At 39.5% G+C, this 13834-nt stretch overlaps 1 long non-coding RNA gene across 2 annotated transcripts in view; it reads right to left on the reverse strand.

Annotated features, from left to right (window-relative positions):
• LOC146601173 (uncharacterized) overlaps nt 1-4745 on the reverse strand; it is a 292354-nt gene extending 287609 nt beyond the window's left edge. For both annotated transcript variants that reach the window (XR_014896706.1, XR_014896705.1), the window contains exons 1-2: nt 4684-4745; nt 2081-2234 (exon numbers count right to left, since the gene is read on the reverse strand). This is a non-coding gene — a long non-coding RNA (uncharacterized LOC146601173). The remainder of the gene's footprint in view (nt 1-2080; nt 2235-4683) is intronic.
• Between the last annotated feature and the right edge of the window lie 9089 nt (nt 4746-13834).

The raw sequence follows: 13834 nt of genomic DNA on the forward strand, positions 1-13834 counted from the left end.
AAAAGCACCTGTTAAAATGAACGTATTTAACAAAACCTTATCTCTCTTGATGGCACAAAAAGTTAAACACTTTATACTAAAGGTTTTGTCTACACATTCTTTTTTTTTCCAGATCAATTTCCAYTTCCAGTATTTAAAGATGGCCCCAAACTATATCTGTATGTGAAGTACYGCATAATTTTTCAGTCTGAGGACAGAAAGAATCCTCCTCTAGAAAACTCTTCTAGTTGTGTACTGTTGGAAATTAGAAATAGTGAAATATCTGGGAAATGAGGACACAGGCCCATTAAGGCAGCCAAGCCCTAACTTTTTTTTTTTTTTTTTAATGGAAGGCAATACAGGAAAAGACTGATAATTAAAAGAATAACAACGAATTTATTCTCACAGTCTAGGAGTTAAGATGCTTATGAGACAACCATGAATAACAAGTTCAGAGCCCAAGTTCTCCATTCTAGAACTAGAAGAGAGTTGGGGGTGACATACATCTCTTCCCAGAAAAAAAATGGGACGGGATGTGGAGAGTTCAGCTTGTGACAACTCCCCTCAGCTTCTGTGTAARTTTGTTCTAGCCTGATACAATTTTTAACTCTCCTTGAAAGGCACATGCATTCGACCCTATGTTCGCTCTACTCACCGTCACTACTAAACCTTTTTTATTCCTCTGAAGGGAAAGCTCAATCACTGAATCTGTCTGCTCTTTCTCCCATCTCCTCCCCTTCCCTCCCCTCTGACCCTCAAAGGCAAGACACGAAGTTACATTTCTCTATTTCTTCCATCAGCTATTGTGGTATGAGAGTTCCACTAAGACATGGGCATGTTCCAAAAATAACATACGAATAAGGACTTCTGTGTTTTTAAGACCTGACCCAAAACATTTATTTATCCAGAAGTTGAAATTCTCACGAGCAATGGGTGAAATTCTGAGGACAGGAGATTTGTGGCAGGCTTGGACATAACACGGAATTTCAGGACAAGTGCTATAATATATGCAATGAAGGAAAAGCCTGAATCTGAGTGTCAGCAGAAATCTGTATATTAACGTCATTTCGTAAGTGGCATCAGTCACTTTTATATTAGAAAGGAATGATGATGAAAGCATAAGTTCACTTTAATAATAATAGTGATTCCTGCAAATACCAGAATGATATACCACTGACAGTGCAGCAATGAATCGCTTATAGCAAACAGGGCAGTCACAGTTTCCCAGGAGGCTTATTCCCCCACCGCAGGATACAAATAATTCCCATTGACTTCAGTGCCTTTCCTGCTGTGAAGGACTAGGAATTTACTGGCTTCAGTGGGAGTTACGAATAACTTCAGGAACTATCAAAAAATGAAATCCTAAAGAAACAAATTAAGAATGTCTCTGACTATCCAGTTTTTATATCTATTTCAAAAATTCCTCTCACTGTTTGTAGGAAAAAAAAAAAAAAAAAACTTTAATACAGCTCAAACTTACCATCTATAGAACTCCAAAATTCCAGTAATATATACAAACAAATGTATATTGTCAGACTAGAGGAGAAATAGTAAGGAAAGACACAAGGACCTGCAAGATTTATTGTGGAAGAAATTCTCTGTGAAATATTTGTCTCTTGGACAGATTTTATCAGCCAACAGCTGAGACTCCTTCACATGGTAGATGCACACAGGACTCCCTCATTAGCACCGTGTAGTCATCTTACTGTAATTCTGCATTTTGTTTCATTTACCAGTGAAGACAATCAAATTAAAAAAAAAAAAAAAACTAAAATAACAGGTTATACTTTTTGCCAGTACTATGTTTAAATTCCCATCCTGCCCATTTGTACCACTTGCCTGGTAATATATCTGGTGCAGATATGACAAATGTTCTTCTTTGAGAACCATATTTGGTTCAGAGAAAATTCATTGCTCGGAAGGAGACATAAGGGGTAATGTTTAATCTGGTAGACCAACAAATGGGACAGTCAGAGAGCTGCTTGCCTACCTTGTCAGGTGCATGGCATTTTCACCACAGAAGTGTATTTTCCAGAAATCAATAATATATAGATGTGTGGCAACTTAGTGGGTGTGCAGAGACCTGTTGTGGAGTTCTTACCACCTCCTCTCAGATTCTAGCTGGATCAGGTCCTAACGACATGACACATGACCAGAGGATCAACTCCTGTGTAGCAGCTCCTATGAAAGGAGACCCAACTTCAAACTCCTTTGGAATGGCAGTGCTGAAGGAATCACTCCAGAAGCACAYCTGTCTATGGAAAAAGGAATTAATAAATTACTCTCAAGACATCCAGTGAAGACACTCACTGACACCAATGACACTATGGACGGAGRTGACGGAACAGACTGGAAAAGGCTGAGTGTCTTTTCAACAAGAAGAAATACTCCTCCTTGTATCTAAATCTGTAATTTTATACATGATGTGGATTTGGATTCAGCTGAGCTTTTCCAAGTTAAAGAAGACTCACAAAACTGAGTAAGCTGAGGAAATACATCCTTGTAAATGTCTAGAGTTTATTATTTTCAACTTCCCATTTAAAATTTTTATTTTCTTCTTTGAAGTCTATTGCCTCTGACGTCCCCAAAAGGTATTACTGTGGATATCTCACATTCTACCAGAAACGTTCGATGAGTTTTAGTCAGATAGTCCCCAGCAAATTGAAGAAGGGGGAGGATTGTGTCATGGCAAAGTGATTCAATAGTACCATAAAAAGCCTACATTCAGCTGGAAAGGGAACAGGCCTTCACAGAGTGTTCAGTTACATTTAGGCAGAAACTAGACCCTGAAAGAGCAAAGTCAGCTGGCCCACAAGATTACAGGCAATTCATTTACCAGAATTGGTTTGCCTTTCCTGTTGAAAGTGTGGACAGCCTATACAGCTTGGTGACAGGTTCTGCTGCAAGGGGATGAAGTAAGGATGCAGATTGGTAAAGGACTTAGAAGAGGGTGGGGGGGAGAGGAGTCATCTTTGTTTTATTACTTTTTAAAACACCTGCCATTCACTCAGTCCCTTAAGTTCAAAAAAAGCATCTTTCCAGAGTATTTTAATGGGCCTTGGGGCTAGGCAGTTGTTGATCTGGATGAGTCAAGATCATCCACTACAGAGGCAAAAATAGCAGGAAGCAGGGAAATTGTCTCAGACCTCCCTTGGCAGACTTACTGGCTGACTGTTAATAGGGAGATCCCACCTGCACATTTTATAGGGTCAGAGCCATAACCGGAGGCTACAGGGTATACAGACTCTTGATCATTCCATTACAGTAAGGATGTATATCTCTAGTTAAGCTCACAAACAATGCTGAATAGCTATTCAGAAGATTAACAAGACCTCCTACTTCATGGAAACAGCGACTGTTTATATAATATGTAATGACAGTAAATCATAACAAATCCTAGGAGAAAACTCCAGTGAGAGATAAAATAACATGACCTTCTGATTTTTCTTCTTTTCTCAGTCTTACAATCCATGTCTTTATTTCTACATCCTGTAAGGATTTCTGCATATGCTTAGCTTTCAGCACACCAGTAATGCACAGATTTTAATTAGTCTAATTAGGTGAAAAAAGAAAAAAAATAGTGCATGCATAGTGGAAAGTCCTTTTTTTTTCCTCCTTTGTTTATCTTAGTTCCTAACATAGCAGGGTCTCTGTCCATAGTTACAGCTCTCTACCACTATGATACAAATAATACAATATACTCCAGTTTGCAAGGTTAAACAATTAGCACTCTAAACATAGGGCTGGTATAAAGTAGCACCACTACTGGTCTCTATTACTGTACTAAGCTCGACCAGCTGAGGAGCAGACCCTGCCTACGGTGGTGAGTTAATAGGCAAAAGAACTAAACAAACATACTTCTGTGGGAAAAATACTTGCAACTGGACAACTATTTTCTGAAACTCATCTGTCATTTGAAATGAATTACTGAATAATACCTTGCATCAGAAATCCTCACTCCATCATTTGCTGTATTACAATATGACACAATTTTCACAAGACAAACAGACCTCATTACTTTCCCCCGGGAACTCTTCCTGTTTCTCTTTGTGCGTGCATGCGTATGCACGTGTATATGTGAGCAGATCCATGATTACACAAGCAGAACTCAGATTTACTTAGAAGGAACCGCTCCAGTGCTTTTTTGCAGGACACTCCTCTGAAAAGTTACCTACTCCCTRGTAAGACAAAAGAGTCAAGGTTAAAAAAAAAGACAGAATAATAATGATAATAATAATAAAAATGTTTCTTCTCACACCTAGCATTTACTTGTGCTGCAGTTGCACCACTGAGCTAATGTGTCAGGCCTGAAACCCAGAGTGCTGGGTCCTGTACAGACATGTGAAAAAGGTCCCAGTCTATCCCCAAGATTTTTCAGCATTACGACGGAAAATTGGAAAGACGGGGATTGTCCGTAGCAGCTGTGCAAGACCTGGTGCAAAAGGTCTGCATCCCCGCCAGGCGCTGCGGGGCGGCACGTCCTTCGCATCAGCGGGGAAGGAGGCGATGCGCTTCCCGGGGCACGGCCCTCTGCCAGCCCCAGCGGAGCACCACGGCTTCGCGCACAGACAGCTAGGGGACTCCTCCAGGACAATCTCTCTGCGTGGTCACAGTCTGGAGAGGGTTCTGGCTGCTTTGGGRGGTTTCCTTATTACTGATTCAGTCATTCGAGAAAGAAATCAAATTTGAAACAAGGACTCTCACATGTGAACTTGCTACGCTTCAGCACTTGTCCAGCTCTCATTCGTATGGCGGTTTTAAGATCTAGTGGAAAAGAACAGACTTTAATGACCATGCGTCCTTGTGCTCTGGAGTGTGGGCTACAGCGACTAATAACAGATGAAGGTTTACATGTTTTTCTTGTGTTTCTGCTGGGGCTGCTATGTCATTAATTCAGCTTGTGCCTGGCTACTTATGTTAAACATTCCCTTTGTGGCTTTCTCTAAATCTTAAATTTTGCATGTGACCACATGTAAATGTAAATGTGTATTTTTATGGTCCTGTAATCTCAGTGCTTTTAAATCCCTGTTGCCTGAAGGCATACAGTGAGCTGAAGCAGAAAAGCTTGGTCAGTTTGTGATCATTTAGAGCTAGTTTATTTGCTCTTTCTGAATGAATTCTGTTTCTGTAGAGGTTTTTGCCTTTAGTGTAATAGAGTAAAGATAAGATCTAGGAACTTAATTAACCCTGCAGGGCCTGTGAGCAAGGCTCATTAAAAAATAGTCAAACACATTATATTTAAATACCTTATTTAAGGAATTTATATCATATTTCTGAACAGGAGATATACATGCCACACACTTATACCTTTAACCATGGTAAAGCATTTCTTTACATAAAGCTGAAAAATGCTCCAAATTTGAGCTCAAAAGCATCAAGATTATACATGTAAATAGCCTGTAGTTTTAAAGACTACCTGGTAACGACTGAAAGTTGCCTCTGCAGCACATTGTAAGCCGCAGTGTCCCCTTTCACCCGCACCCCAAAAGGGTGCACACGTTCTACAAAATCAGCATTACTGCAGCCCATATCCTGACCAGTAAACACTGATCTGAAGCAATTTCTCTGAGAACTTTCCTATCTGTCCAAGGTAGTGACAAATAAGGTATATGTGATCCTGATGTCTCTGAGGACCTTTGGAAAGGCTTCATAAAGAGTCAGAACAAGGTTATTAAAAACCTTTTTCTGGAGTTACTACAGATCTCCCTGTAAATTTTCTGGGTTGGATAAGAGCAGAGCATGGGTTCTGGTACTCAATGCCATGAATACGTAAGTTTTTATCATACAGCTTTTGCAGTTGCTTGATCATAAAAGCATCCTCAGCGATTCTGAGTTCTCCTTCTCTCCTAACCTTTCATTCCTTCCACCCCCACACTCAATCACAGACAGACAAGAAAAGCAAGGCGAACAGAGATCTTTGGAGGTATCCAACCCAATTCTCTACTCCGAAAGAAATGTTTGTTCATGGGCACAAGTGGTAGCTCAAATCCACATCCTTAAAGTGCCACCTGATCTCATCAAGCACTCAGCATATCCCATTGACTCARGACTACAGCAATAAACTGCACTGAACAGGCGATTAATCCCCAGCTCATACGCTGGCGCATTACTAGGTGCAGCCCTACATATGCACTGTGTGTGGGGAGGCTTAAAAGCCAGGGGAATTACTCTTGCTTCTTGTGTCATCTTGAAGCCTTCCTTCAGAATTAAGCCTGGTCAGCACTTAACTTTGTTGTAAGTGACTGCCTGACCAGTGAGTAGGATAAATGATGCCAGTGGGACTGAAAAGCATCTGAAATTAATCATTTGCTTAATGGCTTTCCTGGAGAAGGATGTGTTTAAATACATATTTAAGGGGATTCTCTGATGCAGGACTTGTGGGAGCACTGATCCTATTGCAGGAAGATTCTAAGCAAGAAAGAGCTACACTGTGTCACAGGTATTTTAAATTCAAAGACATTTTAAATTTAATTAATTTTAAATTCTATATCCAGACACAATTGGTAAAAAGCAACAAAATCTTTACCCTATAACCTCTTCAGGAGGAGGAATCTATTTTTGGTTAGGGTTTATATAGCATTTCATGCAGTAGGAACCAGTCTAGGCCCAGGGCAATTGCACGCTAATGCTATACCTATATATATTTTTTGTTTTTTGTTTTTTTAAAACCCTCAGCTTAAAATTCTGCCTCAAAGGCCTCAAATTAATATTAGCCATTTTAAAATCCCACTGTTAAGAAAAAACCTTGACTGTTTCTGTAAGTAAATCCATGATTTATATTGTGAATCACTTTGGTAAGAGCAGAAAAATCTCAAATCAAGTTACTCTTCAACCTGTGCTAATAAATCCTGTGTTGACATGAATTCTTTTCTCAGTGCTTCATTTTCAAAGAGTCATGTGGTTTTTTAATAATCACTCTTGTTGCTTCCTCTTCATCCTATTTGATAAAGTAGCAATAACTGCAAAAGCATCTTAGGCAATGCATTGCAACTCAAATGCAGCACTGAGAAATATCTCTGTGAAATCAAGTTTAATGAGATATCAAAATATTTCATCTACAAGTCTTGGCTGCTGGACAGTATTTTAGAAGGCAAAGCTAGTTTCCCTAGTCCAGATTAGTCAACTTCAGGTCCACTGGTCTAACATTTCACAAAATATTTTCCCACATTCGTCTGACTGCAGTTTGAAGGGTGTAGCTGACAACATAAATGTGCCCTAAGGTGAAAATCCCTAAACATTTCCCTCGGCGATCTTTGAGTCTCGAGGTTACTAATGCAGATGTCTGTAATCAAGAGATCTCTATGGACCTGCTAATTATTCCCTAGACTTTTCCACTAGCAATAAAAATCCCATTTCTCGCAGCTTGTTTGCAGAACCGCTTCCATTTCCACAGTGGTGGCATTAATTAGCACAAACTTGTGAAAATTGTTGGAGTTTATAGGTTCAAAAAAAAAACTACTAAGCATTGCTTCTAAATATTCCTATAAATTCAGCCATGGCAACAAGTCCTGAATGCCCCACTTTCTCAGTTGGAGCAATTTTTCATGCTTGTAGCAATAAGTGGGAAATAATGGGGGTCTCAGATTCACATTAGGGAAGTTGCTTCTGTGACCTCTCCATGCAGATGGATGGTGAATTTCTCAGATAATAAATCAAAGTTTCCTGATGTTATAGTGGCATCTCTTGCTGAGGCCTGTAGAGCTGCTGGCTGCCCTCTATTCAAAGGCAACAGGCCTTTACCCTGCAGGATGCTTTCGCTACAAATCCTTCACTCAAGATTTGGAGATATTAGGGCCTCTATAAACTGCCCAGGCTTTGGGGGGAACAGCCAGCATCCTGCTGGGAAATGGACACTTTTCAACTTCACTGACATCTGTCACACATACAGAGAATAGAAAATGATCAGGAAAAAAAGCAATATTATGACTTTCCCATCAGCAGGGCTAGTTAGCTCTTTGTTCTTAACAGATATTTAAAAGGTTCATCAGGGCTACCTTGCTTAACAGTAGCTCCACTCAGAGAATCTTATCTTTGGGTTTTAATGACCACAGGATGTTTCTCTGTTCCTTGGTACTTTTTGCATTCAGCTAACTTTCCTGTAGGAATTTCAAACAAACAAAAAAAATAGCTATGATGCTAGTTTTTCCATGTACTTTTTATTAACTTTCTTCCAAACGAGTCCCGGCAAGCAAATTGACACCAATTTTTATTATCAGAAATATATTTATTAAGTGACAATCTAACTCCCAGAATAGCAAAGCATTCATTTTTTTGGAGTTAAAGTTTTTTCCCAAATGACCCTAAAATAAGCATGGGAAAGCAGTATTATAAATATAGTAATGAACTTCAAGCAATATACTCTTTTTGCTCAACGTATTGCCTGTATTAAATACTGGTTTGGGATAGGGCTGTCAAGCATGGTGCTTATATAACATAAAGATGAAACTTAAAATGATGCTCCCTTGTTAATTAAAATAATCTGTAACTGTTTTAAACACAGAGGGCAAAACTTCAGGAGTACTTCCCCCTCCCCCCTTCAAGTGTGAAGTACATACAAAACTCCTTCATTCAGCTTGTTATTCATGCAAGYATTTCCCTTAAAAAAACAGTACAATTGATCAGATAAACCACTTGATAGGGAAACAGGAGTTTTCAGCTATAACCCTGACACTCTGTGGAATMATGCGCATACTTCTGGGACTCATTTTCTCCAACTGTACAAAGGGTTATAATGAGCAATGTAAGTGCTTTTATATGGCATTGTGATGCCTAGCAATAAAAAGAAWTTTTAATTGTCCTTACATTATCCCAGCAGTGACTATAATCTACTCATTCTTAAGTTTCTCTGTTGAGTTCAGCAGAGTCAGTATAGATTATATAACTGTAGCTGAGAACACGATTTGATCAGCTGGCTTCAGTCCTTGTATAAGTTCCACCTAAGACACTAAATTTCAACAGAATGAGGCAAGYAGGACTTGGCCAATGTTTAATATTTCATATAAAGCCAATGTTGAGCTTGATCTAGAAAAAGTACGGGGAATAATGTGCCTACCCATAGCAAAACWGGGGCAGAAATCTCAACATGCTTGCTCAGCTACAATGACAAAGACCTAGCACTGTCCAAGTGCCTGGAGAAAGGGATTTAATTGCTGGTGGTTGGACAAAGAGGAACAACAACAGGCTGGAATCATCAGTCACTGAATGCTGACCATGGTATAATATTTTCCATTTAAGATTAGATGTAAGATTAGATGAGTAAAGGATAAGGTGGGCTTAGAAACGCATCCCGGTGAGGCTTACGGCAGATCGCTAAACCCAAAGCCAGATGGTGCACTGGTTTCCTGCAGCAGCATGAGGGCCTGAGAGCCATACAAATGAGTCACATCTGCCGAAAGCCATCCCAACAGAGAGTGATGAAGGGCAACCCAGTAGTGGAAAGCAGTCTGGATCCCTCCACTGGACAACAGATTTTTAATAACCTTTTCCCCCACTAGTTGGGAGTCTTTTTTCCAAACACTGAGCCCAAATGAACAAACTTAGCAGCACTGTAAAATTTAGCACTCTTCAAAGTTTTAGTGTAAAACATTAGGGTAGAAAATGTGCTTTCAATGAAAAAACCTCACTGTTAAAAATTAACATACTGAAAGCATTAACATAGTGTTTAAAAGACTAGGCTCATTCCAAACACCTAACAACAAAAGTGCCTGCAACATTCCAGAAATAGGTTTTCATTCTGTCAGAAGTTGAACAGTTTAAATACCTTTAAAGGTCCAAAGTTTAATGATTCAGACCCTGGAAAGACTTTTTAAAGCTGCCTAATTCTGCTAAAGTGTGTAATTTTTTATAGTAAATAGGCTCTTCTGAAATAAAGCTGTAGCCTTATCTTTTTAGTTATGACTTCACGGACTGCCCACAGAATGCATTTCACTGCCTGGCAGAGTGCATTTCACTTCTGTGATAGTTCTGGGTGTATGTGAACACAGCACGTTGATGCATCTCCGTTTATCATTGCCAACACTGCTCATACTCAGAGCTCAGCTTGCAGCACGTTAGAACCCAATGAAGTATTTAAGCGCACACTTCGGGTTTTAGGATACAAACAACGTAACCAAAGTCAGAGAGACTATTCAGATGCCTAAAGTTACTCATGGCCTCAAGCATTTTACTAGATTAGCCTCCAGTACTCCCTATCTTGCTGGATCGAACTCTGGCACAAGGGCAAAGAGGTATAAAACTGCAACAAAGTCAAATCAAGCCAAAAGCAGCACTGAATTAAGTCCGTGGTCTTCCTAGCTAGTCCACAAATTTTTTAAATGTCTACACTGTAATTATGTATTGACTACCTGCAAAAAGGGGAATGATTCAAAATCATGATGAGAAGATCATTCTATTTTATGACCATAGCCAGTATAAATAATCCAAACCTGAGATTTTCAAGSGATTGTTAAATTTTCTGTTTACTTTCTATTTTTAAAAGGTCAAATAACCTCTCAGAGACTCTATCTTCTCTTGAATGGCTACCTATTTTATAATTCTGAGTGGATGACAATTTATCACTAAGATTTGAAACTATCTAGATATGCTGGAAGATAAATATTCCAGAAGTATCCCTAATACTATGCAAACAGCTACATACACTAAGGAATTATATTTAATACCAACAGATAGTACACAGCTAAGGTCCTGAGGCAAATAGCACAGACTCTAAAACACATGAATTTATGATTTTTATTTATACTAAATATATAAATATTTAGTATGATGTAATACTAAAAGAGATTAGGATCTCCTTTTAGCATTATTCAAATTCAGAAATAATCTGATAATCCCGTTCCCATATGTCCTTCATATAATAAGAAACTGCTATCATTCAAACTATTGTCTTATTCCATTAAACAATTTCTGGCTTCTTGTTTTGTTCAGGAAAAACCTAAACAATACTGAATATGTCTTGCTGTCATTCAAACACACTAAAAGCTAAGTGATGTCACTCCATTCTGGAGATCATACAATTTTCTTTGTGTAAACATGTTTAACATTTTCAAACTCCCTTTATACATGAAAGAAATCTGGCAATTGTTTCCCCAGGATTCTCTAAAGAAAATGGAAATACTTCATATTCTTTTGCTGTAAAGGGGAAAATTCATTCATTCTCTGACRTCTCCAGCCTCTCTGCAGTTGCTACAGCGGATAAGCTAATGATCCAGGATTTGCAAGGGAACTGCCCCACGCTGTGACTTCCAGCTTTGCGAGGCCACACGGAATGTTTCATTTGTCTCATTAACTTCCCACTGTACCAACCAGAAGTTTATTATACAGTACTTCTCTCTTTCAACTTTTACAGTTCATGTGCCTCAGCAGGAGCCTGGACCCAATGACCCAGGGCAGCCTTTCCAGCCCTGTGCTCCTATGAGATACATGAAAGCAAATCACAAAAACTCCAAAGTGGTGTTTTTGGAAACTTTAGATGAGATGAAGCACAACAATGGAACGTACAAGCTCAACAACAACATTCAATCTAATATGACAGACACAAACTATATTGTGTTCTATACAAACTATACAAACATTTCCAATTKATTTCCCAGGGAAACGAGGCTTATTCAGTCATGCTGTCTGCCTGTTCATCTGTTTCCCCCTAATAACGTTCAAGACTACCAGTACATTTCAATGCAAGTTGTCAGGCGAGAAGCAGAAGCCTTGAGGATAATTAAGTTCCTACAAGTCTTGTGAAAATCAGTCATTTCACAGAGGAAARAGACCTAAATTAGTGCCCCAGCTGAGGAAAATCTCCTTGAAGGTGTGGGATCGATGGTTACTTGTCTAATCAGTACAAATTAGCTTATTGCCAGCCTACAGATCAGCATATGCATGGCTCCAAAGCAGAAATAGCACAGGCTACCTTGTGCCCTCCTGGTCATTAGGGGATCTGGAAGGGATCCAGGGGTCTCGTGAAGATCCCCAGAAGGTGCATGGGAGACAGAGGACACAGTTTCATAGGAAACTGGGCTTCCACTACTCCTGGAACAGCTTCTTATATTTTTTTTTTTCACATAATGAACAGGATAGCTTTTGATTTTAGCCCCTTAGATGTTCTGTTTCTGCTCTGTAAGTTATTTCATTGGCCTCAAAGGGATAGGAATCCAGTACACAATCATTCAAGAATGCTTGCTCATGCTATTGGCTGCATTTTTCACTTAAGATAAAGAAATTTATTACTAGGCTAGTGTTTGTCCTCATACTTCATTTCAGTGCACAGATACTAGAAAGGGCAAAATGCATCACATTTGAAACTGTATAGTGAAGAGGTCAGCCATGAAAACAACATCTTTAATGGCCTGGGTGTGAAGACCAACACTTATCTCAGAGAGAGGTAAGTACCAAAAGGCCATGAAACATTCAAATAAGAATACTTAAAAATAAACATGGATAGAAACCCAGATCTGTGACAGAGCACAGACAGACATGTTTAAGCATGAGTAAATGAGGGAGTAAATATACAAGAAGAAACTTAGTGTACAGTAAAAACTAAGCTGTAATCAGGCTATTTCTGAATCCAGACAAACAGAAGTCTATCTACAAGGAGAAATGAGAAAAGCTTTTAGCTAAATAGAAGTGCAGCAATGAGGAGCCAGCTCAAGCTATGTACCCAAAAGCACTACCGAGTTTGCTATTATACCTGTACTGCTGAGTATTTCTTGCCAGGACGCGTCACACTAGCTAAATTAAAATTTAAAAAATATATCATTGTGGCAGGCCACCTTGTTTCTCAATGATATATTCAGCAGTCATGTGCTGAGACCCTTCCTCTCTCACACAAACATGATCAAAATGCTGTTGCTCTCATCACATGATGGCTGCACAGCTAGTTCCATCATCTAACATGCAGACACAATCCTGTTAGGTGAACAGATAGACTTTCCCTTCCTACACATTAGAAAGGTCTTGTGCTACTCATATGGCAGATACTGCGGTTCAGATGATGGGGACAGCCTGGGGGTCTTGGAAGAGCAGCAGTAAGTGGTGCTAAAAGAACAACTCAGCCAGCCCATAGACCCCTAAGATTAGGTATAAGGTGGTAGAAAGGCTGGATCGAGGCACAGATGAAGGTCACACATTAGACACCACTGTGTTAGCTCATGCTTGACCTTGTAATGCTTACATACCTAAAATGGTGCTTTCCTAAAACTTTCTTCTCACCTCAGACCGCAGTGACAGCATGCTTTGTCCCAAAGAAATGGCTCGGGATTCCCTTAGACCTTTCAGAGGCTGGTCTAGAGAGTCCTTATCCCATGTTGCTACCCTCCCAGTAATTTATTAAACTATACAAGTCTCAGCTGACACATAAGGTTTGCTCTTTCTCACACTAAAGTTAAATCCATCTAATTTTTTTCTCTTGCTGCCCTTGGCTCAGGGGTGTCTCTTGGAACCAGTCCATCTTCCAGCTGCCAGTTGCCTCCCTTACCCTCTTCCTGCCTTCTCTTTTTATTCCCAGATCATATACGCCAATACTGTTATATTCAGGGGCACTCTGATACACCTGTTAAACTCATCCTAAGTGCAAAGCAAACCAGAATACATGCCTTGGAGAAATGCTACTGATATGCATCATATGGAAAAGTTTTGTGATGATAGCTGACTTTAGCATCCTGTGCAGCAGTCTAAATTCTACTGCTGCACTTGAGAAAAAAAGTTTTAAATTAATACCTTTGGGTGCAAGAAAAATCACCCTAAAGATAGAACCAACCTTCTGAAAAACATCTGACATGGTTTCCAAGCTGGTCAGAAAGTCAAATAGAGCAAGTAGTGCAGCAACCTGAGAACTGCGCAGAAAGAAAAGAATGCTTTAATCCAA

Source organism: Rhea americana, unplaced genomic scaffold (assembly GCF_003343005.1).
Source record: "Rhea americana isolate MKP2758 unplaced genomic scaffold, rheAme1 scaffold_109, whole genome shotgun sequence".
Lineage (NCBI taxonomy): Eukaryota > Metazoa > Chordata > Aves > Rheiformes > Rheidae > Rhea > Rhea americana.